Source organism: Lissotriton helveticus, chromosome 2_1 (genome assembly GCF_964261635.1).
Source record: "Lissotriton helveticus chromosome 2_1, aLisHel1.1, whole genome shotgun sequence".
NCBI lineage: Eukaryota > Metazoa > Chordata > Amphibia > Caudata > Salamandridae > Lissotriton > Lissotriton helveticus.
The window spans coordinates 1,930,260,005-1,930,285,925 of NC_136059.1; the positions used below are offsets into that span (position 1 = coordinate 1,930,260,005).

General features: G+C 39.2%; 1 long non-coding RNA gene across 1 annotated transcript; it reads left to right on the plus strand.

The window, feature by feature from the left end:
* Positions 1-14,546: 14,546 nt before the first annotated feature.
* LOC144819977 (uncharacterized) lies at positions 14,547-22,603 on the plus strand. The gene is made up of 3 exons (XR_013607651.1): positions 14,547-14,643; positions 21,575-21,650; positions 22,556-22,603. It is a non-coding gene; the product is annotated as an uncharacterized LOC144819977 (long non-coding RNA).
* Positions 22,604-25,921: the final 3,318 nt, after the last annotated feature.

The window sequence follows — 25,921 nt, forward strand, 5'->3', positions numbered from 1 at the left end:
CAGAAGAAGGATGTTCGTCGGCCCCCTCGTGCCTCCGGCCCCGTTCTCCGAGCCCGGGCGGAAAATCCAAAATGGCCGGGCCGGGGAACAAAGGGGGGACCAAGCCGGATAAATGAGGAGGCTCTCCCGCAGGAGGCAGCGTCCGCACCCCAAGGCCCAGGCCAGTCGGGTCCGCCAACGGGCACAGCCGGCCTATTCGCACATCAGCCTCCGCAACCAGATCCACAGCGCCAGCAAGGGCCGACCATCGCGCTCCGTCACGTCCCGGCGCAGCAAGGAGGTCCAGGCCAGTCCGCCCCGGAGGCTCCGAGCGGGACCACCGCACAGGATCGACAGCACCCAGGATCACCGGAGCAACGGGTAAGTGTCCGCAAAGTGTCTGCAATACCGAAACACAGCAAGGAGGGCTTCCCGGGGCAGGAGAAATACAGGATAATCGAAGAAAACAGGCGGTTGAACGGAGCCGAGCTAAAACGCGGCCATCTCGGTCGCGAGCTAGGCTCCTCCCTCGGTTTTGTGGAGTTTTGCGACCTTCGGGAGTTGGAAATCAACCTAGGTAAAACTAAATATATGATTTTTAACCCCCCTAAGCGTGTACGCCCAAACCCCGTTCTACATGGTACTCCCCTTGAAAGGGTTAAAACATTTGTTTATTTGGGTGTCACGTTAACAGAGAATTTTGGTTGGAACACGCAGATTGCTAAATCAACACTCAAGTTATCCCAGCTAGCGGGGGGCATAAGTAAGGTTTTTAGGGCGTCTACTTTCAGGCCGGTGTCCCCAGCCCTAGAGATATACTGCCGCCAGGCTAGGCCGGCAGCAATCTATGGGGCTGAACTTTGGGGGCACAAGCAGATACCAAAATTTAAAAAGGTGGAGCAGTCTTTCGTTAGAAATCTAGTTGGGTTACCATCTAGCACGCCATTGATCCCCTTTAGATTTGACCTTGGCATGTTGCCAATAAAGGAGATCACTAGTGCTAGACCAATTATGTAATGGAAGAGGTTGTGGTCAGTCCCTGAATTGGATGCGTATAGAGCGGAATTTTCTGAGATCTTGCCTCTTCTTAAAAACATAAAGATCCCTTGGCTCCAGCATATTAGTGCTGTTAGTACCCGTCTAGGTTTTCCTGAACTGTGGCAAACCCCTGAGATTTTCTGCCTCGGGATATCTAAGAACGAACTTCTTTCTCAGATACGTATGTCAAACTATCAGTCACTAATGAGCTCTGCATCACTGGGTAAGCTGACATCTGAGTTCCTCCTAGTCAAACCAGAATCTAAAGTTGAGGAATTCATGGACCTAATTAAACCCCCAGTTGCTCGAAAGTTGTATCTACAGGTAAGGCATGGCACTCTTCCAGTTAGGTCTTTTACATCTAAATGGTCAAACCCTAAGAATGAAGTTTGCCCAGCATGTAGCTACAAAATTGAGAACGTAACCCATGTGCTGTTTTTTTGCCCCGCCTATTCTGCAACTAGAAAACGCTGGCTAACACCGATCTGCAAGAACCTGGGACTTTTGCATTTTACGCAGGCTTGTAGGATATTGACATATGATACACACCCTCCCATTGTGTTTGCGGTCTCTCGTTATTTATTTAATATGTGGCGTAGGAGATCTACCTTTTTAACTTGATTGTTGTATATACAGTTTTTAACATCTTGTGCTGTGATAACTCTTAGTTTAATTCTCTTTTTAACATTTTATGACTATTTATTGTTTTATTGTCTGTGCTGATGTATTTTGTATGCACTTTTTATGGTCGTCCGACCGAAATAAAAGTTATCAACAACATATATATATATATATATATATATATATATATATATATATATATATATATATATATATATATATATATATATATATATATATATATATATATATATATATATATATTCACTGAAAAAACCATAGGTTTCACACCAGTTATAGTTAGCTGGTCATTTTACTCATACAAAACCATTGAAATTCCCACGTTATAGTTAGTCGGACTCACTATAACTCACGCGCCCGCAATCCACTGCTGATGATGTCACATATTACATCATTCATGACATGGTCAGTGACATCACTGATGACATCACTGATGACATCTCAAATGACATCACTGATGACATCACTGATGACATCTCAAATGACATCACTGATGACATCACTGATGACATCATCCATGTGATAATACCATGCACCTCCTCACACTCTAATCTAACCCTTGATACACCCAGTGTTAAATACAAACTACCATTCCTGAAATTATTGACACACCAATACCCGTAACTACATACGCACTCACTGATTCCTAGGTCCACACACACATCCACTCATTCACCCATACAATCACTCATACATACAGTCACTCATCAATAGAACACTATCATATCCACTCATACACCTATACAGACACTCACACGCTGACACTCATCCACAGAGTTACTCACACACCTAGTCAGTTATGCAAAGAATCAATCACACTCCCATTTCCTCAACTACACAGTTATACACACTAAACCTTACTTATTCAAACATATACTAAACCATACTTACTCTCTTTTACAATCGCTGATACAAGTACACATTGATCCATACAGTCACTTACGCAATCACAGGCTCTCATGTATAGTCATTTATATATGCCAACTCTCACATGCACTGTGTTTTACATATGTACTTACTTGGACATGGAGCACTGAGATAGATATTCACTCACCAACACACCCATGCTGACAGTCAACCACCCATACAGATCTTTCCACATGCACTGTTGAACCCATATGCCAAGTGAATCAACTGCTCACACATATATGCACAGAGTCACCCACCTCCCAGCCACCCACACACACACTCACCCTCTCATACAAATACTTGGACAACCAATCAATAACCCATATAGCCACTCATATAGCTACTGATCAACACATGCAGCAGCTTACACAACAACAGACATAATGATGCACACATTCAGACAGTTTAGTCACTAACCCATGCATTCAGTAAGACACATTTAATCTCCCACTCATACAGTTAGTCAGACACCTACTAAATCCATTATCCAAACACTCATACATACACTCATTCTACAATATGCTAAACACATTTTAAATTTTTAATTTACAGGAACACACATTTACTGGATGATGTCATCAGTGATGTCATTTGAGATGTCATCAGTGATGTCATCAGTGATGTCATTTGAGATGTCATCAGTGATGTCACTGACCATGTCATGAATGATGTAATATGTGACATCATCAGCAGTGGATTACGGGCGCGCGAGTTATAGTGAGTCCAACTAACTATAACATGGGAATTTCAATGGTTTTGTATGAGTAAAATGACCAGCAAACTATAACTGGTGTGAAACCTATGGTTTTTTCAGTGAATTTGAAAGGTTTTTTAAATGCTAATTCCTAACTATAACGAGTGTGAAACCTATGGTTTTTTCAGTGAATTTCAAAGGTTTTTTAAATGCTAATTCCTAACTATAACGATTATGAAATCTATTTTTTTTTTGTGAATTTCAAAGGTTTTTTAAAAGCCAATTCCTAACTATAACGATTGTGAAACCTATGTTTTTTTCAGTGAATTTCATTGTTTTTTAAAAAGCAAATTCCTTTGTATATCGACTTTGTAACCTACGATTTTTTTTTATTAGCTGTTTTTTATACGTATTAATTATATATTTTTTTAATAAAATATTATTTGTTCAATGTATATATATTTTTTTAACATTTTTTCCTGGTGCGCTCAGGGTGCGTGCACCGGTAAGCTTACCCGTATAATTTTGTCTTGGAGTGCTCAGGGTGCGCGCACCGGTAAGCTCTCCCGAGAGCGCAGCGAGAGCGCTATTCCTGAGTTCGTAAAAAAAAATATGCATGAAAAGTAAATAATAATGCAAGACATTCAGTACCATACTTATAAAAGCAATGCTTTTGATTTACGAAATGAGAATGATTTTGCATTTCCGTAAAGCTACCAAAACGTCACTCAGGCGCGCCGCGTAAGCGCCCTCGGAAGCGCCTACGTTCGCGCCGCGTAAGCGCCCCCGGAAGCGCTCCGGTGCGCGCAGCGTAAGCGCGTCAAGTCATGTGACCTTAAAATAACACTTTTCATTGGTTGCTAACTGTTTTTTTTACAAAGAATGAAATCCCCACCCATTTCCTTCACTTCTTCTATCACTTTTGTGACTGCAAGACCTGTCTTTTTGCTCTTGAATCTTTGTTGGATTATCATGGCTGCCAGAGCATCCAGCAGCAGTGATGACACAGAGGGATTTATAGATGAAGAGGTTCCTCAGCCTAGAGTTAAGGAACATTTTATCTGGACATTTTTTGATGTACCTGAGGGACGGAAGAAAGTAAATGCTCCAAAGGTGGAATGTAAGATCTGCCATACTGTGCTTTCCAGAGGAGACCCCACAAAGAAGTACAGCTTTGGTAATTCTACCATGATTCGCCATGTGCAGAGAAGGCATCCCCAGAACTATGCCCGGGAGAGTGTCAGGGCTCTGGCACGAGAGGCTCCTAGGGATGGTGCCTCTACTTCAACCGGAGGACCAACTACATCGGTGAGGGGGCGACCAGAAGAGCTAATCCCTAATATTTAGCCTGCTTTTAATGAAGCCGTACTTAAATGCAGACAATGCGATCAGCTACTTTGTTATGGGGAACAAAGTGTTATGCTCATGGTTCGAGCAATAGACAACCACCGCTGCCGTCCCCAGTCCTAATTTTGATTATTTTTTTTTGCTCCTGTTGAGCAGTTTGCCATTTCCTGTTTTTGTTTTTGTTAAAAAAAAAGAAAAAAGAAGAACAAAATAACTTCTTTTCAGAACTACCTCCAATTCTCATCAAAGAGCTGTTTTCTTAAAAAAATGAAAAAGAGTAACTGAAGTGGAGTGCAGTGAGAGTGGAGAGGAAAATGAGTGAGAAAGCATAGAAAGAGACGAGAGGGGAAGGAAAGTGAAGTAGGGGGACTGAAAAAAGGTTAGTGTGGGGAAGGAGAGTGAGGAGAAGGAGAGTGAACATGGGGAATGTGGATAAGTGAAGAAAATGTAGTAAAAGAACGGTGGTGTGGAAGGGTAAGAAAAGAGCAGTGATGTTTAGGAAAGAGTGGAGATACAGACTGGATAAGGACAATTGAGTGTGAGACAAGGTGAGTAAGGGAGTGAAGAGACAGAGAAAGTGAAAGAAAAAGTGAGAGTAGAAAATTGAAGGCCTCATTTGTGAGGCAGTGCGTCACTTTTACGCCACCGGTGCGTCACGTGACGCACCAGTGCTGTAAAAAATGCACCTTGTTGAGTCATATTTACAAAGTGACGCATCTAGGTAGATGCGTCACTTTGTAAACCCCTGCGCCACATTATACCTGCGCCAGGTGTTATGTATGCAAAGGAGGCGTATTGACGCAAGAAAGGGTCGTAGAAGTGACGCAGTGAAATCTATGAGATTTCACTGCGTCACTTTTAGGATACCATTGCGTCAAAATCTTGCACCTGCCTCACAGCAGGCGTAAGACTGACGCAGGCCCTTTCACATGGGGCTGGCCCCATGTGAAAGGATGCATTGCTGGGGTTGCATCACTTCTGTGACACACTCCAGCAATGCATCACTTTTGCGCTTACAGATACGTCAGAAATACTGACGTATCTGTAACTCCTTGCGACATAATGCGTCATACATTAAATATGACACATGAGTAGAAGACTGAAGACCTCATTTATGTGGCCATGCGTCACTTTTACGCCACCGGTGCGTCACTTTTTGTGACGCACCAGTGCTGTAAAAAATGCACCTTGTTGAGTCATATTTACAAAGTGACGCATCTAGGTAGATGCATCACTTTGTAAACCCCTGCGCCACATTATACCTGCGCCAGGTGTAATGTATGCAAAGGGGGCTTATTGACGCAAGAAAGGGTCGTAGAAGTGACGCAGTGAAATCTATGAGATTTCACTGCGTCACTTTTAGGATACCATTGCGTCAAAATCTTGCACCTGCCTCACAGCAGGCGTAAGACTGACGCAGGCCCAGGATGCATTGCTGGGGTTGCGTCACTTTTGTGACACACTCCAGCAATGCATCACTTTTGCGCTTACAGATACGTCAGAAATACTGACGTATCTGTAACTCCTTGCGACATAATGCGTCATACATTAAATATGACACATGAGTAGAAGACTGAAGACCTCATTTATGTGGCCATGCGTCACTTTTACGCCACCGGTGCGTCACTTTTTGTGACGCACCAGTGCTGTAAAAAATGCACCTTGTTGAGTCATATTTACAAAGTGACGCATCTAGGTAGATGCATCACTTTGTAAACCCCTGCGCCACATTATACCTGCGCCAGGTGTAATGTATGCAAAGGGGGCTTATTGACGCAAGAAAGGGTCGTAGAAGTGACGCAGTGAAATCTATGAGATTTCACTGCGTCACTTTTAGGATACCATTGCGTCAAAATCTTGCACCTGCCTCACAGCAGGCGTAAGACTGACGCAGGCCCAGGATGCATTGCTGGGGTTGCGTCACTTTTGTGACACACTCCAGCAATGCATCACTTTTGCACTTACAGATACGTCAGAAATACCAACGTATCTGTAACTCCTTGCGACATAATGCGTCATACATTAAATATGATGCATGAGTAGAAGACTGAAGGCCTCATTTATGAGGCCATGCGTCACTTTTACGCCACCGGTGCGTCACTTTTTGTGACGCACCAGTGCTGTAAAAAATGCACCTTGTTGAGTCATATTTACAAAGTGACGCATCTAGGTAGATACGTCACTTTGTAAACCCCTGCGTCACATTATACCTCTACCAGGTGTAATGTATGCAAAGGGGGCGTATTGACGCAAGAAAGGGTCGTAGAAGTGACGCAGTGAAATCTATGAGATTTTACTGCGTCACTTTTAGGATGCCATTGCGTCAAAATCTTGCACCTGCCTCACAGCAGGCGTAAGACTGACGCAGGCCCTTTCACATGAATATAAGACTCAGCATTGGTACCTACTTGTAGGTACAAAAAACACCCACTTAACACAACAGCTCTTTTCAGGGGTAACTTACCTCTAAACACTCTACATTATTTTTTTACTCTATTTTTTTACACTATTTTTCCCCGTGGTGCGCTCAGGGTGCGCGTACCGGAGAGCGCACCTGGGAGCGCACCCAGCGCTCAACCCGCAAAAGTTTTTTTGCCCTTCAGGGTCCTTCTAGGCCCCCCTCAGAAAACCTAGTGGGTCAGGGAATGCCTACCTTGCCCCCTTTTAATTATTTCCCCCTTTCTTTTTCACCTCTTGTGTCTCGATTCCACCGAGACACAAGATGGCGGACTCTGCGGACTGTTTAGAATGTTGACAGACTCCCGACAGCCAATCAGCTTTCCGCTCGCGCACTCCCGTAGCGCGCCGGGTGCGCTCCCCGGTACGCGCACCTGTGAGCGCTCGGAGAGAGCTTATAGATATATATGTGTTTTTGAAGTTAATTTTAAAAAAAAACACGGGAGCAATTTTCAGCAAACATCGCAAAGGCACATCTGCGTACCAGTCCCTACAATTTTGCCAAGTTTGGCGTAATTCTGTTCAGCGGTTTGGGCTTTAGACTCGTCAGACCGTCCTATGGAAATTAACATGGGGGAAAACACGTTTTGGGACCCCCCTTTTTTCTCAGCCCCACCTCCACGAACCCCCCGAAACTTCCAGGGAAGGAGCGGAGCGGAGCTGGCCATAACTTTGGAAAATTACACGCAAATTCCTCAAGCGGCGCCAGAGTTATTCCTAATAGAATGTTGCGGATTTCCTACGGTAGCCAATCCTAACTATAACTACCTACTGGCGACCGCCAGTAGGTAATACATACATTACCTACTGGCGGTCGCCAGTAGGTATATATAGTTAGGATTTTTTCTCTATGGGTTTTTTGAAAATTCTATGTCTAATAACTTTGGCGTTTGTGGACGGAATTGGCTGAAATTTTCTGGAAAATGGAACATTTTGTTTCTGAGCAGCCACTGGAAATTTGGGGGGAGTTGGTCCAGGGGGGGCCGAGAAAAAAGGGGGGTCCCAAAACGTGTTTTTAACATTGAGTTTTCCATAGGGCGGTTAGCCTCACTTTTAGCCCGAACGGCTGAATGGATTTGCACGAAACTTGGCAAAATTGTAGGGACTGGTAGCCCGATGTGCCTTTTCTAGGTCTCAATATATGTGCTTCAGTGGATTTTGAGAAATTAACGTTCAAAAAAAGATATATATCTGTAAGCGCGGACCAGGCAGCGCCCCGGTACGCGTACTTGACGCGTAACGGAACTTCGCGTAGCGAAGTTGATTGGCTCTCCGGTGTCTGTCAACATTCTAAACAGTCCGGAGCGGCCGCCATCTTGTCTCTCGGTAGGATCGAGAGACAAGAGGAGGTCAAAAGCGAAGGGGCAAATGACCTTAAGGGGGCATAGTAGATACTCCCTGACCCCCTAGGTTTGATGTGGAGGCTTTAAAGGGGCCCCGCTAAGCAAAAAAAAAAAAAATTTTTTTTTGTTTTTTTTCGTGGTTAGCGCCCGGTACGCGAACCGGGAAGCGTACTGGGGAGCGTATCACAATAAAAAATGAATGATAGACTTTTCAAATGCTGTATGTTAATTGATTGTTGGTTTTGTTGATTATTTTTTTTTTTTTTTTAAACTTTTTTTATTGTGTTTCATAATTTATTAAACTTTCTAACATTTCATTGTCAGAAATTTCATAATCATGGAATATAGATTGTAGTCTCTGAGGTTGTAAAATGTCCTCATTTGCAAGGAGGTTATCTACTGCTTGCACACATTGCAGTAGTTCTTGGTCCCATGTTTCATCCATAAATTCAATCTCATTTGGATCAATGATTTCTGTGTTGGACTCTGGAAGGACAATTTCAAATGAAATGTTTTGTTCACTTTCCATTTTTCCTGAAATTTGCATAAAAAAAATATATATTAGTAGAGGTAGGGCACTGTTGGGATTAATTTTAGATAGGCAGTTTTTATCAGAGAATTTATCTTTGGGCAGTGTATAGTATCAGAGTGGAAGTAGGAATATAAAAAAGTGTATCTAAATTTATAAGTACTACAGAGGGATAGTATATAACTAACAGAAAAAGTTTGCCATATTAACTTAAAGTGCACAATATACTTCAGTTTTAAAAATAACAACTTACCTTTAAAAAGAAGTTGAAGTTATTAATGAAAATCCAAATGAAATGTACACCAGGAAGTAGTAGTCAAAATGGCTGTGTTTCCTTCTCTTCCTTTATATATATTCGGGTACATAACCAATCAAATATCATGTAAAAAAAGTAGAAAATGAAAGTAACATTTTAATTGGTTGTCAATTCCAACACTTCAGATGTGTTTTGTGAAGTAATTTACCTCACGGTATTTAGAGAGGACTACAGGCTAAATGGCTAAATGGAATTCCAATCAAATTTGTGAAAATGGTAGGGATTGGTATGTAGTATGAGCTATTCTATATTTGGTGAAATTGTCTCCAGTGGCTTTTCTGTGAACTACTTTCCCACCTTTTTTGATGGTGTGCTTCCCAGGAAGCGACCCGGTACGCGAACCGTTGAGCGCCTCGGTTCGCGGACCTTAAGCGTTCCGGGAGTCCACCATTTTGTGTTTCGGTCGAATTATGATACAAGATGGAGGGCAAATAATGTTCAGAATGGGTAGAAGGGGGCACGGTAGACTTATCTTGACCCCCTAGGTTTTGTGAGGGTGGCTGAGGAGGCCCATATGTGCGGAAAAAAAAACATTTTTTTTAAAAATTTCGCGAGGTTAGCTCCCGGTACGCGTACCGGGTAGCGCACCAGGGAGCGTATTTTGTTGAAAATTAGTGAAAATAGTTAGAGTAAAAAAATAATTGTGAGTGATTAGATGTAGGGTAGCTCTGAGAAGAGCTTTTGGGTTTATGGTACATTTAGGTACTTATAAGTAGGTACCAATGCACATTCTTAAATTCAGAGTGAAAACTCTGTTGCCCTCATCTGAGAAGTGAACTCCATCTCCTCTGTAGATATCTTGCATGTAGTAACGCAAGTTATTGTTGTACAGGGAGCCCATTCCATGGTCTCTCATGTAAGCTGAAACAGATTTGTTTACATGCTTCCTCGACTTCTCAATTTGTGGACAAAATTGGTTTGACCACCTCCATTTCTGTCTTTGGCATATATTTGAATATACCAAGGCAGTCTGAGGAAAAAGTGCCATTAATTGCTCAAAGGTGTCCTTTAAAAGCATTTCCAGACCTACACCAGTCAAAGTGCCCAAGTCATTACCTCCACAGTGCACAATTAACAGGTCAGGTTTTGGCAAATGCATAAAGGTTTTCACCAATGGTATCGATTGGTGACATTTTAATCCTCTCTGGCCAAACCACTTAATTTCCACATCTTGTAAATTGAGGTTAGGTAAATTTCTGCTTTCAACGTACCTTTGAGCCCAGTGAATATAACTATGACCAACAATCCAGACAGAAAACATGGTGAGAGAAGGTTCTCCTGCAGTCAGATGAAGTGTGGCAATGAAATGGCAGTTGAAAAAATGTGAGTTTGAAATGAAAAAAACTGTGGAGTTTCTGTGTTCATGAAGTAGTAACAGTGATTGGTGGATTTTGATTGATGAAAACAGAAAGTTAGGGTGTAGAGATGTGTTCTTTGAAAGATGTATTTTGAGTGGTCAATAAAAAATCATTAAATGAAAGAAAGCACTGGATATGCAGGTGCACTGAGAGTTCAGAGTTCAATTGCAACATTGTTGTGTGAATTTGCAAACACCAGAGTTTCTCCAAGAGGTGGTTGCTATGGAAAATAGGCAGAAAGGGCAGAGGGGGAAGGGTTTTCATTTGAAAAAAAGTGAGGGAAGAGTTTTGATTGGGTGACATGAGAAATATGTGTGAAGAATTACACCATTTCTGTGCTTTTGATAGCTGCAGACTCTGGAGTGCATACCTTTTGCTCTGCTGAAGACAAATTGGTGTGTTTCTGAGACTGTTTTCAAACTCAAAGTATTTGCTAAGGTGAGAAAATATTTCTTTACTTTAGATAGAGAATAGTGTGCTTTAAGGAGAAAATTATGATTTATGTGGCGCAATTTGCTAGTAAATATGCTCTCACATGTGCATGGAAATTTTTGATTTTGAATGTTTCTGTTATATAGCCATGTTAAAAGTGACTCAACCATGCTGGAAAGTCAATCAAAAAATGATTTCATGTATTTTAATGACATTTTAAGTCATTTTCTGATGTGCAGTGTTTAGAAATTATGATTTGAAAATCGTTTTTGTGGAAAAGGAATTGTTTTTAAAATCATGACAAGGAAATAATGGTGTATGGTTATTTATAAGGCAATTGACTGTCCTTGATGTTATTTTTCTCATTTTAGTGTAAGACCTTTCTCTGTGGCGCAAATTGCTTGTAAATATGCTCTTACATGTGCATGAAAATTTTAATTATCAATGTTTGTGTTACATAGCCATGATAAAAGTGAACCAACCATGCAGGAAAGCCAATAAAAAAACGCTTTCATGTGTTTCAATGACATTTTAAGTCATTTTCTCATGTGCAGTTTTTTGAAATTATGATCTGAAAATCGTTTTTGGGAAAAAGGAATTGTTTTTAAATTCAAGAGAAGGACATAATGGTGTATGGTTCTTTATAAGGCAATTGACTGTCCCTGATGTTATTTTTCCCATTTTAATGTCAGACCTTTCTTTGTGGCGCAAATTGCTTGTAAATATGCTCCCACCTGTACATTGAAAATTTTGATTTTGAATGTTTATGTTACATAGCCATGTTTAAAGTGACCCTACCATGCAGGAAAGCCAATCAAAATACGCTTTTATGTGTCTTAAGGACAATTTAAGTAATTTTCCCATGTGTAGTGTTTTGAAGTTATGATTTGAAAATCGTTTTTGAGGTAAAGGAATGTTGTTAAAATTTATGTTCGCCATATGCCCCCAAATTTCTTTCTCAGGGTTGCAGCAGGGTGCTCTTGAGACACCCCTGCACTTTTGGAATAAATTCCTAATTTGTGATGAGCAAATTGTTAATCGCAAATTGCACCTTCATTTATATGAGCCTCCTAGCCCATGGAAATGAATGGGTAATTTGCAATTAGCAATTTTCTCATCGCAAATTTGGAATGGTAAAGAATCGCTATTTATTCCTTAAAATTCGCTTTTTTGGAAATGCAAAATAGTTATATGATACATATGGCGGTTGATGTCTAACAAGATAAGAAGCTTATGGATACATTTATGATGACTGGTGCAATGAAGTAGAAATCACTTACTTCATTGGTAGGCCTTTACAATAAATTATCTCCTCTGTATTCTTCATCAAGCATAACTTTAATCTGCAATCCTGAGTAGGCCTCACCTTAAACAAACCTCTGGATAGGCCACATCTTATTGTCATCCTGATTTAATCATTTATAATTCTAGGGACAGATTTATGATAGGTGTATACCTCTTTTGTGCCACTTAGAAAACATTGTCCATGGGGAAATGAATTAAAATGTCATTAAGACACATGAATGTGTTTTTTTTAAACGTTTGCAATTTTTTTGGGTCACTTTCAACATGGCTATGTGTCTGAAACAGTCAAAATCTAAATTTGCAATGCACTGGTGGGAGCATATTTACAAGGAATGTGCTTCATGGGGAAAGGTCTTATAATGTAATATGGGAAAAATGACATTAGAGATACTGAAATGCCTTATAGAGAAGCATACACCATTATGTCCTTGTCATAAATTTGCAAACCATTACTTTTCCCCAAAAACGATTTTCAAATTATATTTAGAAAACAGTGCACATGTGGAAATTACTTAAAATGTCAATAATTCAAAAATTGTGATTCCTTAAATGCAATGTATAAAAAAAAAATATGTAAAAAATGATATTAAGGATTTGGAAACTACCACCAACTTGTAGTTTGTGGTAATTTGCGAATTCTTTTCAAAAAGAATTTTTTTTTTTAAAAAAAAAAAGGTCCCATATGACGCCCATACATGCCATTAGGGCATGTAGGTGTGCCATGTGCTCCCAAATTTCTTTTTCAGGGGTGCAGCAGGTTGTTCTTGAGATACCCCTGCACGCTTGAAAAAAATCCTATTTTGTGATGAGCTAATTGCTAATCACAACTTGCAACATTAATTCCTATGAGCCTCCTAGCCTATGGAAATGAATGGGTAATTTGCAATTAGCAATTTGCTCATTGCAAATTAGGAATAGTAAAGAATCGCTATTTATTCCTTAAAATTTGCTATTTATAATATGTAAAATATTTTGATGATACATATGGCAGTTCATCTGTAACAAGATAAGAAGCTTAGGGATAGATTTATGATGAGTGGCGCATCCCCAGGGATGTGACAGTCATCCTGCGCCACTGTTCCGCCACCCATGGTGTGCTGCATTTACAATGCGGCGCAGCATGGGGCAAAAAAGGCACAGATGTGTGACGCATCTGTGCTGTAAAGGTGGCGCATTGCTGGAGTTGTATCGTAAGTGCGATGCAGCTCCAGCAAGGATCAGGGGTGCCCCATCTATACAATGCTGCGTCAAGACCTATGCCAGCTTCAAGCAGGTGCAGGGTTTTGAAGCAGCTTTCTCCTATCTGATTGTAAATGCGGCACACCATGGGTGGTAAAGCAGTGGTGCACATTAACTGGTGCATGCCTGGGGATGTGCCATTTAATATAAATCTGCACTTTAACATTTGAGTATGTGCAGGGGACACAGAGTCGTTGAGGCTTATCCAAGGTTAAGAACAGATGAGTCCTGTCCAGTGAAAAATTAGACATAGGCTTCACCTGCTCAGCATCGCTGGACATGGCTAAATAATAGCTGCAAAATGTTACTCTTGTTAAATAATTTTACTATTATAATCTGTGAGATTTGTCTCTTACTCTGCAACATCTCATTGTTGTTGTCTTTCTTTAAAGATAAAGACAACCTCAACATGAGCGACAATCTGCAATCAGTTGATTTTGACCTCATCATTGAACTTGTAATTGAAACATCAGTGGATGTTGATCCATTGGATGATTTAAATCCTGAGGATGAAGAAGAGCGTGATGAGGATGCAGATTTGTCCGAATTATATGATATAGGATGGGAAGATGACCTGCTTGAGCCTTTGGAATTATAAACATTTATTTTTAAAATTTATAATGAATAAAAAGTAAAAAGGTAAACCGTTTAATTTAAAAATAAAGACACCTTCAAAAACAGGTTATGTGTAGTGTCTTCAATAAAATATTAAAATATGCTCATAAAATTAGATCAGATTCACATATAAAATAGCATAGGTAACATAAATATAAATCTCATTTCTTTTCTGCTACTTCTGTATTGTAAATTTGCAAGGACTAAAAAATCTTCTATTTAAAATGTCAAGTAGTGTGTTATGTTTTTGATCACTATTACTGATTTACTGTTTGATAATATTTTTTTATTAACATTTTTATTATATTTTTCCTCAGATTCAACTATGCCTACAAAAATAAGAGAGATGAAGGCTGCAAAACGTCAAAGACAGCAGGAGAAAAAAAAAATGCAGCAGTCCTCTAACAAAAAGATTTCTCAAGCGATGAAGAAAGCACCGGGTAAGAGCTCTAAATATTTCATAAAAAATATTTCAAATAAAAAAAATATTAGTACAGAAAATGTTTCAATCCATAACAACACAAGTAAATCAAATGGAAAGAAAAGGACAAATGAAAATGTTACTGCTAGAGCAAGAGATAAATCTGTGCATGATAGTAGAAGGAAACAACAGTTTACGGAGATTCGTAAACGAATGTTCCGTAACAGGATAATTGGCAATTTGTTAAAAAATATTAAGAAAGGTCAACAGAAATTAGTTTTTTATAGGAGAAAAAAAAAAGTTGAGAAAGTTATTGATCAGGCTTTTGAAATTAAACGTAAGTTATTTATTTTGATAATCAATAGAATTAGGAAGCTAAACAAGGCAATTTTTGATTTCAAAAGAAATAGTAGATGGAAGAGAATAGTTAATCGTAGTAATTTTTGTGAAGTTTTTTCTGGAGAATGGATACATAGTTCAAGCTGTGAGGCATTTTTTAATGAAGAGAGTTATTTCCAGGATAATGATTTGGTGCATGCAGTTGACATCAGTGGTCGTGCTTATGAAGTGAAAGATGGTTGTCCAGTTGAAAAAGAAAAACTTGTGACAACAGAGGCAGAAGAGTTGTTAGGTAATGAGGTTTTAGGAAGACGTGCTAAGGGTCCTGTGTACACCTGGAAGTGTAGTAGTATTTGCAGTGTGCGACAGGATTCTATCAATTTGCTTTGTGATTTTGTACGGTCATTTAACAAGAAAAGTTTGAAGCAGAAAATGAGGTTGTTGCAAGAATTAGATCCTTGCAGAGTGAGAGAAGTGACAGGTTTGCATGGTCATTCACTGGCTTGTCTTTCCAGGAGAGTATGCCAGAGTGTTTTTCATCATTTCAGGATGCTAGCAGTGCATCATAACAAAGTGAGGAAGTTAGTTAGACTGTTGTATTATGCTAAGAGTCCAGCAATTATGCTGAAACAATTATGTGCTGCTCTTCTGCATGGTTCTGAAATAGATGTGAGGAATATATGTGAAGAAATTGAGTTTTGTTACTTTGGAAGTAAAGAGGAGAATGTTGAAATTGAGCAAGAAATAGAGGGTCATTTGGAAGATACTGTACATGTTTCCAGTACAGATAATTTCCAGAGGGAAATTGCGACGTTTGACATGAAATCAAGTGAGAGGCCTAATTTCACTTGTGTGTGTTGTCGACGCACTTATTATAAGAATCAGACTAAGTTAGTGGATTTATATGCAAAAAGTGAAAGGGAAAATAATAGTGAATGGAAGGATTTTGCAACATACTTGATGGTAGAAAATTGTTTTGATTTGGGATTGGATCAACGTGTGTGTACTTATTGTTGTAACAAATTAAAACAAAACCAGATGCCTGCTAGAGCAGTTCATAATAATCTGGAATTGGTTGAGATTCCTTCTGAATTGAAGGACTTAAATACTTATGAATCTATTTTGATTCAAAGTATCCATCCCTTTCAGGCTATTGTAAGAATGGAGCCAAAGACAGGGAAATTGCCTCCATCAGATTTACAGAGAGGATTAAAGGGAAGAGTTGTTTATTTGCCTCTAGATTTGAAGAAAAACATTAACACAATTGGAGTAGAAAAAGTGGAAGAGGAACCTCTGGTTATCTTAGTTAATGGGGTTCCGACAAAGAATAAGAAAATATGGCAAGATTTAGTAGATGTTAGGAAAGTTAAAAAGGCAACATTGTATTTGAAAAAAAATAATAAATACTATAAGAATGTATATGTTGAAGAAGAGGAAGTAAGTGAGGAAGAGGATAGCGATTTGTGTGCTGGTCAAATTGAGAAAGTAGAACTCTCTACTAGTGAGGAAATATATGAACATTATAGTGTTCATCCTTTGCATTCAAAGGAAGTCATGGGGAATGCTATTGAGTTGTTTCAAATGAAACAAGCCAAAGGGAGTCCCATTAGTGTTTGGGAGCAAAGTTTGGAAGCTCGGTGTTTCCCACAGCTTTTTCCAACAGGTCAGGGAGGAAGATATGATGAGCGACCTCATCAAATTCCTGCTTCTGAATACCGGACTTTGCGATTGTATGCAGGAGATGCTAGGTTTCGACAATGCATTCCATATTTGTTTCATCTCCTGTTTGAAAGCGATCTGTCTGGACTGTCATATGCAGTGAACCACATCTTGAAAAGTGGTATACACATGCAAAACATCTCGGCAAGTGATTTTATGGATAAAGTGAATGTCCAAGATAGTATTTTGGATTCTCACCTGATTAATCTCATGGCGTGTCAGCGTGGTACTAATGAGTACTGGTACCGTCGTCATGGTGATTTAAAATGTATGCTGAGGAACTTAGGTACTCCCACATGGTTCCTCACTCTGAGCTGTGCCGAGTATGGCTGGGAAGACTTACTTGAATTTCTACGAGAGGCAAATGCTAACGTAGAAAACATCGAATTCAAGACACCCGGAGAACTGTGCTCTTTGGATCCAGTCAATGTATGTAGGTACTTCAATCATAGATTTGAAGCTATGATGTCTTTCATCATGAATAAGAAGAATCCACCTCTTGGAGAGGTGTTGGATTTCTTCTGGAGAAAGGAGTACCAAGCAAGAGGTGCTCCTCATATACATATGTTGCTGTGGATCAAGGATGCACCTAAATTTGGAACGGATCCAGATGACTCAGTGATGAGTTTCATCCAACAGTATTCTACGTGTGCTGTTCCAAACGCAAAGGAGAAGAAAAGCCTAAGAGAAAAAGTTCTGCGTTTCCAAAGCCATCGATGTGGAAAGTACTGCCGTCGTAAATTCCGAAACAAGGACAAGTTCTACACTAAATGTCGTTTCGGCTATCCACGACCGGTGATTTCTAAAGGAAGAGTAAACAGTTTGATGTCTTCGCTGCGACACAATGTCATGAAGAAATCACCTAAAAACACTTACAATTTGAAGAGGAACGAAGAGTCCAAGTACATCAACGACTACAACCCGGTGATTTTGTCCATGTGGAATGCTAACATGGATATACAGTTTGTGGCTGATAACTGTATGGCTGTGGCTCGGTATGTGACGTCTTACATCACCAAAAAAGAGAAGACAGAATTGAAGGATATGTGGGAGGACATTTCCCATGAAAAGAGCCTCAGCAAGAAGTTGTACAGTTTCAGTCTGAAGATGTTGTCGCATCGAGAAATCGGAGCGTACGAATGTTCTGACCGGTTGTCTTCAGCAAGTCTCTATGCCAAGTCCAGGAGTATCGTTTGGGCGAGTCTTGGTCTTGCTGCAACGCGTAATCGAGTTCTCAAACCTGTGCGGGAAATTGAGTATTTGGCGGAAAAGGAGCCAAACAGTACCGACATTTTGAAGACCAACATGTTGGATACATATTATCCAAATCGAAGCAGTCACCTCGAGAATGTTTGTCTGTATGAGGTTCTGCAAAATTACATGTTCAAGAGGAACATCAAAGAAGATACTGAGAAAGGAGTGTATGCTGTAATAGGAAGTGAGGGATGTCTGGTGAAGCAAAGAAAATGCCACTTGATAAACCATCGAAAATTGAGTGGCGAATCTCCTGAAAAAAAGGAGTTTTTCTATTTAGCACTTTTGCAACTTTTCAAGCCTTGGCGTGCAGAAGAGGAACTGCTTGGAGATTTCCTCTGTTATGAAGACTCTTTCAATGCCGCCAAGGAGACCATAGAATGTCCTGCTTTTCCCAAATATGTAGAAATGTTGAATGCGGAAATTGAGCAGGAAGCAACAATTGCAGCCGAGATTGCCAGAGACAGTTCTCAGGACAGTCAGAGTTCTGCTTCATTGAGTCAGGATCCACTAGGAGGACCTCTTATTGAAAATGAAGCTGCCACTGCTATGAATGAGGTGGAAAGAGCCATGGCACATGCTCAAGAGGATGTGGTTAACTTAGAAGAGTTGGAAAGGCAACTCAACGTTGAGCAGAGGAAAATATATGACGAAGTTACCATGCAAATTGATCATGGATTAAGTCATGATAAGAAAGAGTGCTCATGTACGTCGTTGAAGCCTGTCCGACTGTACGTGAGTGGAGAAGCGGGAACTGGAAAAAGTTTCCTCATTAAAGCAATTTCATGCTATTTGCAGGAAAGGACAGAGTCATCGCTGTCTTGTGTTGTCACTGCTCCAACTGGACTGGCAGCACATAATATTAAAGGGATTACTTTACATCGTTTACTGATGCTGCCAGTGGAGCATGACAACAAATTAGAATATCACAAGCTATCTGGAGATGCTTGTTTTGAAGTTTCAAGAATCTTGAGGAAAATGAAACTTCTTATCATTGACGAAGTAAGCATGGTTTCCAATGTCATGCTTGCCTTTGTGCATTTGAGGATGCAAGAAGTTCTCAAAACAGAGTATGATGTGTTATTTGGTGGCAAACACATCATTGTTTTCGGAGATCTTCTGCAGCTGACACCAGTGAAAGGGCAACCTGTGTTCAAAATGCTCACGCATGAAGATACCAGGAAGTGCCTAGGCAGCATTGGCAACGTCAATATATGGTTAAACTTCAATTATGCTGAACTGCATGAAAATATGCGTCAGGCAAAGGATGAAGTTTACAAGACTATTCTACAAGATGTTAGAATTGGAAAAGTGACCGAGCATGGAAAAGAAGCTTTACATGCACGATTACTGTCAAATTTATATCCAGAACAAGATGTTGTGCCTGAGAATATTTTTCAGAAAATTACTGATAAGAAATCTGGAATATGTTTGATGCCAACTCTTGCAGAATGTGCCAAATTTAACAACAAAATGTTGCATTTAGAAAAGCAAGAGATTGTGAAAGTGGAAGCTATTGATAGAGTACAGCATATGGGATCAACAATTATTTTGTCTGAGAATCTGAAATCAAAATTGGATTCATTAGAGAAGACTATATCTAAAACTGCAGGTTTTGAAAAGACTCTGAATGTGTGCTTGAACTGCCGTATAATTTTAAGAAGGAATTTACATGTTGAAAGAGGTCTGGTAAATGGATCAATGGGTAATGTTGTTGATTTTGTGAAATACAGAAATAGAGATGGAATTGAATTTTTAAAAATTAAATTTGATGGCATTGAGGAAGTACAGCTAATTGCTCGTTGTTCTGCTAGATTTTTGCTTGTAAAAGACTTATATGTTCGCCGTAAGCAGTTCCCTGTTTGCTTGGCATATGCGGTGACAATTCATAAATCGCAAGGTTTAAGTGTAGACACTGCATTGGTGAATATTGGCAGTTCTGTGTTCAAGGAGGGTATGGCATATGTGGCATTGTCACGAGTTAGAACTTTATCGGGATTGTACTTGATTGAGTGTGATGTCAGAAACATTTGTGCAGATCTAGATTGTGTTAAGGAATACAATAGGTTAAGAAGAGAGTATGCGCCACATTTGCCTCAGTTTCCTTTGTTTGAGAAACGTCTGGTAGGCCGGAAACGAAGAAATGAGAACAATACTGGGGAGGTTGTAGCAAAAAGACAAAAAGTGAATGAACCTAAAATTACAAGCAGAAACAAAGAGGATTCTGTTGAAGATGTTGTTGGTTTTCAGTTTGAAAACAGTTCTGGTGTCAACTGCTATGCTAATGTAGTAATGAATGTTTTGTTTTCTCTAAAAAATGTAAAAGAAGAGATTGTGGTCAATTCTGATCAAAGATTTTGCAGTTTGTTGAATTCTGTGTTAGAGAAATGTAGCACAGATAGAACAAAAATAGAAAGTGTGTCTGAAATTCGAAACCTGTTAGACAGATGTTCAGGGCAAACACAATTCTCTCAAAATATTCAGCAAGATTGTCAGGAGTTTTTAATGTATATGCTTGATGTATTACATGCTGAAGGTGTAGATGTAGATCAGCTGTTTGGGCTTTCTTATCAATGGCAGCATGACTGCGAGAACTGTATGGTATCAAGTACTACTAGTGTAGACTCAGAAAGATTTATATATTTAACTTTGCCAGACAGTAAATCAGTCTCCTTTAATAAGCTAGTAAAAGCTGCTAATCACAGCATGGAGTGTAGCCAATGTAAATCTGAAATGATGTCCACATTATTTATACGAAAATATGGCCAGTACGTCATTTTAATGTTCCAACGATGTAGGCCTGATGGAACAAAATTGACAACTTTAATAAAAAAATTTGTAGCTTCGCAGTTGTCAATATCAGGAAGGACTTTTGTAACTACAGCAATTATATATCATGACGGCCCTTCAATATCATCAGGACATTACACAGCTTATTTAAAGTCTAGAAATGGCTGGTCATTCTGCAATGATTCTGTTTTAATTTTCAAAAAAAAATTGCCGTATGACCTTAAAAACTCTTACCTGGTGTTTTTAAAACCAAAATTTTAGGAAAATAATCTCGGGATATGATCTGTGGAATTTCAAGAAGTTCTAATGGCTCCTACACAATTTGGCCTTGAGGATAAGTGTAGTTCAGAGACATAACTTCTAATCAAAGGATTGGACATTATGGAGATGTATGTGCACTTTAAATGAGTTCAGAAAAATTGTTTCTTTTCATAAGCTAATTGAAGCAGCCAATCAAAACATGGAGTAGAGGGAATGTAAGTCTGCAATGCTGTCTACTGTTTTACATTGCTTTGTGATTAAAAGTGATGTAGAGAATTAAATAATTGTAGTACTCATAGAGGTAGTGTAAGTCTGCTTCATATTAAGCAGTATCAGTGTCATAGGAAATGTAGAACATGACTGACCAAGAAGGGGAAGATATTATTATTCCAGGATTGTGAAAATGATCTTCAACATTTTAATTCTGAAAGTTGCGGAAATGCCAAATGATGGGATTGGCTTACAAGAAATCCAAGAGTTATAAATATCTCTGACTAGATTTGGCCTTGTGGAAAATAGTGGTAGAGAGCAAGAAGTCATTTATTGCATGTAACGTGTTTTTAAAAACGATGGAGGTTTTCTTTCAGAAAGTGGCGGGCTGAAAGTAATAACAGCACAAAAGAGTGTAAGCTGTTTATAGGACATCCTTGGACGTCATGGAAAGTAAGTTAACTTTAAGGAGTTCTGAATTTTATTTTCTGATGTTGTATGGGTTTTTTAAACACAATCATTTTGATTGTGTTTTTTTTTCCCCGCTGTTACATGATGAATACCTTCAAGTCACTGTTTTTAGTGAATTTTGATACATTCTGAGAACAGCAAAAATAAACCATTTAACATGTATAATTAATTCTGTACTGTTTGCATTTATGATGTATATGTAGAACTGTGTAGGAGGCATGGAGAAGGTGAGTTTTCTGTAAGTGTTAAATTTATTGTATGCAGTGCTGCACTTCTACGTAATCTTTCATATGCTGGACTACATCTGCACAATGAGATACCTAAGCAAAGGAAACACAAGTGATGTGATTGTGAAATGAGCAAAATAAATTGCACATATTTCAATTACATCACTTGAGTTTCCTATCATTACGAATCACATTGTGCAGATCAAGTTTAGGTCTGTCCAGGGAAACATAGGAGGTTTCTACTTTGTTGAAGAGTGCAGTGGACATGACTCACTTCATTAGTAGACTTTCACAGATATTATCTCCTCTGTACACTTCAACAAGTGTAAATCTCATCTTGAACTCTGAGTAGGCCTCACCTCAAACAAATCTCTGGATAGGAGACATGTTATTGGCATACTGAAGCGACACTTTTCTGAAACAAGAGCAATGCAAAAGATGCACCATGTTTTAAGATAGTCCTCACTTCATCTGCATCAAGATACTGTTAGTTTAAAATGTATATCTTTAGCATTGTGTAGAGGACCTGGAGAAGCAGAAGCTTCTGTCAGTGTCAAAGTTGTTGAAAAACTATTTGTCCTTCAATATTTTCCCTTGTCTTTTGTAATTTTTAAATACATATTTTAATTTTTTTTTAAATGTTGGTTCTCTCTTTCACAGATTGAAAGTATAGAAATAAAATGTGATTAATTTAACAGCAATTACAAGGTAAATAGTTGTACTCTTTTCGTTACATTTCTATCACATTCACCTACTATTAGATCCACTGCTTCACTTCTTTAATCCTCAGTTTCCTGCCTTTGCTACTTTCCTCATTCCTTTCTCTATTACCTATTTACTCAACTCCTTCCACTCTTTTTCTCAGTCCCTCTGTTCTCATAGTTCCTCAGTCTTGTTCACTCACTCCATCTCTATTACTCTTAGTGTCTGTGAATTACTTTCCCAACTTTTTTTTTTTGGGGACCGCTTCCTGGGAAGTTGCCCGGTTCGCAAACCAGCAGCGTTATGGCAGTCCACCATTTTGTGTTTCGTTCGAATCAAGATACAAGATGGAGGGCAAATAATGTTCAGAATAGGTAGAAGGGGGCACGGTAGATGTATCTTGACCCCCTTGGTTTTCTGAGGGTGGCTCAGGAGGACCATAGTTCTTCACTCTTGTTCACTCTCTCTGTTTCTATTAATGTCACTGTTTATGACTGATCAAAAAAATGTTTTTTAAAAAAGAACAGTAACTATAAGGGAAGGAAATAGACAGTTATGTTAAAAGAAAGACAGCTAAAGGGAGTAAACTAACGATACTGTTACCTACAATCCACTGCTGTTGATGTTACTGACCATGTCATGAATGATGTAATATGTGAAATCATCAACAGTGGATTGTAGGTAACAGTATCCTTATTTTACTCCCTAGAGCTGTCTTTCTTTTAACATAACTGTGTATTTCCTTCCCTTATAGTTACTGTTCTTTTTTAAAAAATATTTTTTTGGTTAGCTTCCGGTACGCGTACCGGGTAGCGCTCCGGGAGCGAACTAAGAGAAATACAGGTTGGCAGAGTTCCAAATTTTCTACCAATTTTTTTATAATGGGGAGTTAGTTCTGAAAAGAACTTTTTTTTTTATGTTTTTGTTGTTTTATATTTTTTTTAGTATTTTTTGAACATTTTTTTACTTTTTTTGTATTTTCTGAACGTTTTTAAAAAATTTTTGGTTTTTTTGGGGGGGGGGGAAACAAAAACGATCCATTATAAAGGGCTCAACAGGAGCAAAAAAAAAAAAAGAATTTATTTTTTGGTGCGTTTTGTGCAAACATTAATATGATTTTGAATTGCTCGCAAAATCAAAGTGATGCTACTTTCTCTGTAGCAGATGAAAGCGCCACATTCCACGCACACTTGTTTTACGTGACCAAACAACATTTGGATGTTTGCAATCACCTCCCTCGCCTCTGGTCCCGACACCTCTGGAACCACCGATCTTCTTGCCATTTGGAGGGGATGTTGTTGTTGGTCACGTAGCTGGGCAGCACTATAGTTATTTGGGTGCCACCTACTCATATGCCGATGCATAGTATGATTCCCATAACTATATTTTTTATCGGTGCCCCTTGACAATCTGTCACCGCATATGCGGCAAAACACGTAACGAGCATTCACTTTCTTTTGCCCCTTAGGAATTCTGTAGAATTGCCAGATATAATTCTCCTGTCGATTGTACCTCCTGGGCTCCTCTGGCAAAAACTCATGCTCTTCCTCCTCTTCCTGTTCTTCCTCTTCTTGCAGAATTACTTCTGCAGGTGGTCCTCTCTTTCTTGGATTTGGTGGAGGTGGTGGGCTAGCACCAGCTGAAGCTACTAATGAAGCCATCACAAAGTCTCAATAAAGGGTCTTTCTCTCACCAAGATGAAAGTCAGAGTGATGAAAGAAGGAGGGGTTTTCATCATTTGGGAAAAACAAAAGTTCTAAACCAATGACAAGTGTCCATTTTAGATCACATGACCTTGTATTACATCATTAGGAAACCAAAAGTGAAATGAACCAATGAAAAGTGTTATTATCGAGTCACATGACCTGCTATGTTTACATTACGCGGTCGGCGCCGCGCCGCGGATCGCTTCCGGTTCGCGTACCGGTGCGCTTCCGGGTACGCAAACGTAGCACGTAATATGACGTATTACGCGAGAACGCGAAACGTCATGCTGACGCGAAGCGTCACCATGTTGTTTTGTAACGCGAGAGGTGCGCAAAAGGAACGTTTACCAGTTCGCGTACCGGGTCGCGCCTCCGGATTGAGCTAACGGGAAGCTAACCGGTACGCGTACTGGGAGCGAAACAAAAAAAATACAAAAAAAATTGTATAAAAAACATGTAAAAAATATTTTTCTTTTTAAAGAATAATACATTGTAAAGGTTTTGATATTAGCTATTAAAAAACCAATGAAATTCACTGAAAAAACCATAGGTTATAGACCATATATAGTTAGGAATTAGCATTTACAAAACCTTGAAAATTCACTGAAAAAACCATAGGTTATAGACCATATATAGTTAGGAATTAGCATTTAAAAAACCTTATTTTACTCACACAAAACCATTGAAATTCCATATATAGTTAGTTGCACTAACTATGTATCGCGCACCCGCAATCCACTGCTGATGATGTCACATATTACATCATTCATGACATGGTCAGTGACATCACTGATGACATCACTGATGACATCTCAAATGACATCACTGATGACATCACTGATGACATCATCCAGTGACTGTGTGTTTCTGTAAAGTTTAAATATGTTTTAGATATTGAAGAATGAGTAGATGTATAACTGTCTGGACGAAGGATTTAGTAGGTGCATGACTGAATGTATGAGTGAGTGATTAAATGTGTCTCACTGAGTGCATGGGTTAGTGACTAAACTGTCTTAATTTGTGCATCATTATGTCTGTTGTTCTGTAAACTACTGCATGTGTTGATCAGTAGCTATATGATTAACTATATGGGTTATTGATTGATTGTCCAAGTATTTGTATGGGAGACTGAGTGTGTGTGTGGCTGGCTGGGAGGTGTGTGACTCTGTGCAGATCAATGTGTACTTGTATCAATGATTGTATAAGAAAGTAAGTATGTGTTACTATATGTTTGAAAATGTAAGGTGCTCTATGTTTAACTGTATAGACAAGAAAATGGAAGTGTGATTGATTCTTTACAGGACTGACTAGGTGTGTGAGTAACTCCATGGATGAGTGGCAGAGTGTGAGTGTCTGTATAGGTGTATGAGTGCATATGATAGTGTTGTAAAGATGAGTGATTGTATGTATGAATGATTGTATGGATGAATGAGTGAATGTGTGTGTAGACGTAGGAATCAGTGAGTGCGTATGTAGTAACTAGTATTGGTGTGTCAATGGTTTCAAAAATTATACTCTGTATTTAACACTGGTTGTAACAGAGGTTATATTAAAATGTGAGGAGATGCATTGTATTGTCACATGAATGATATCATCAGTGATGTGGTCATTGATGTCA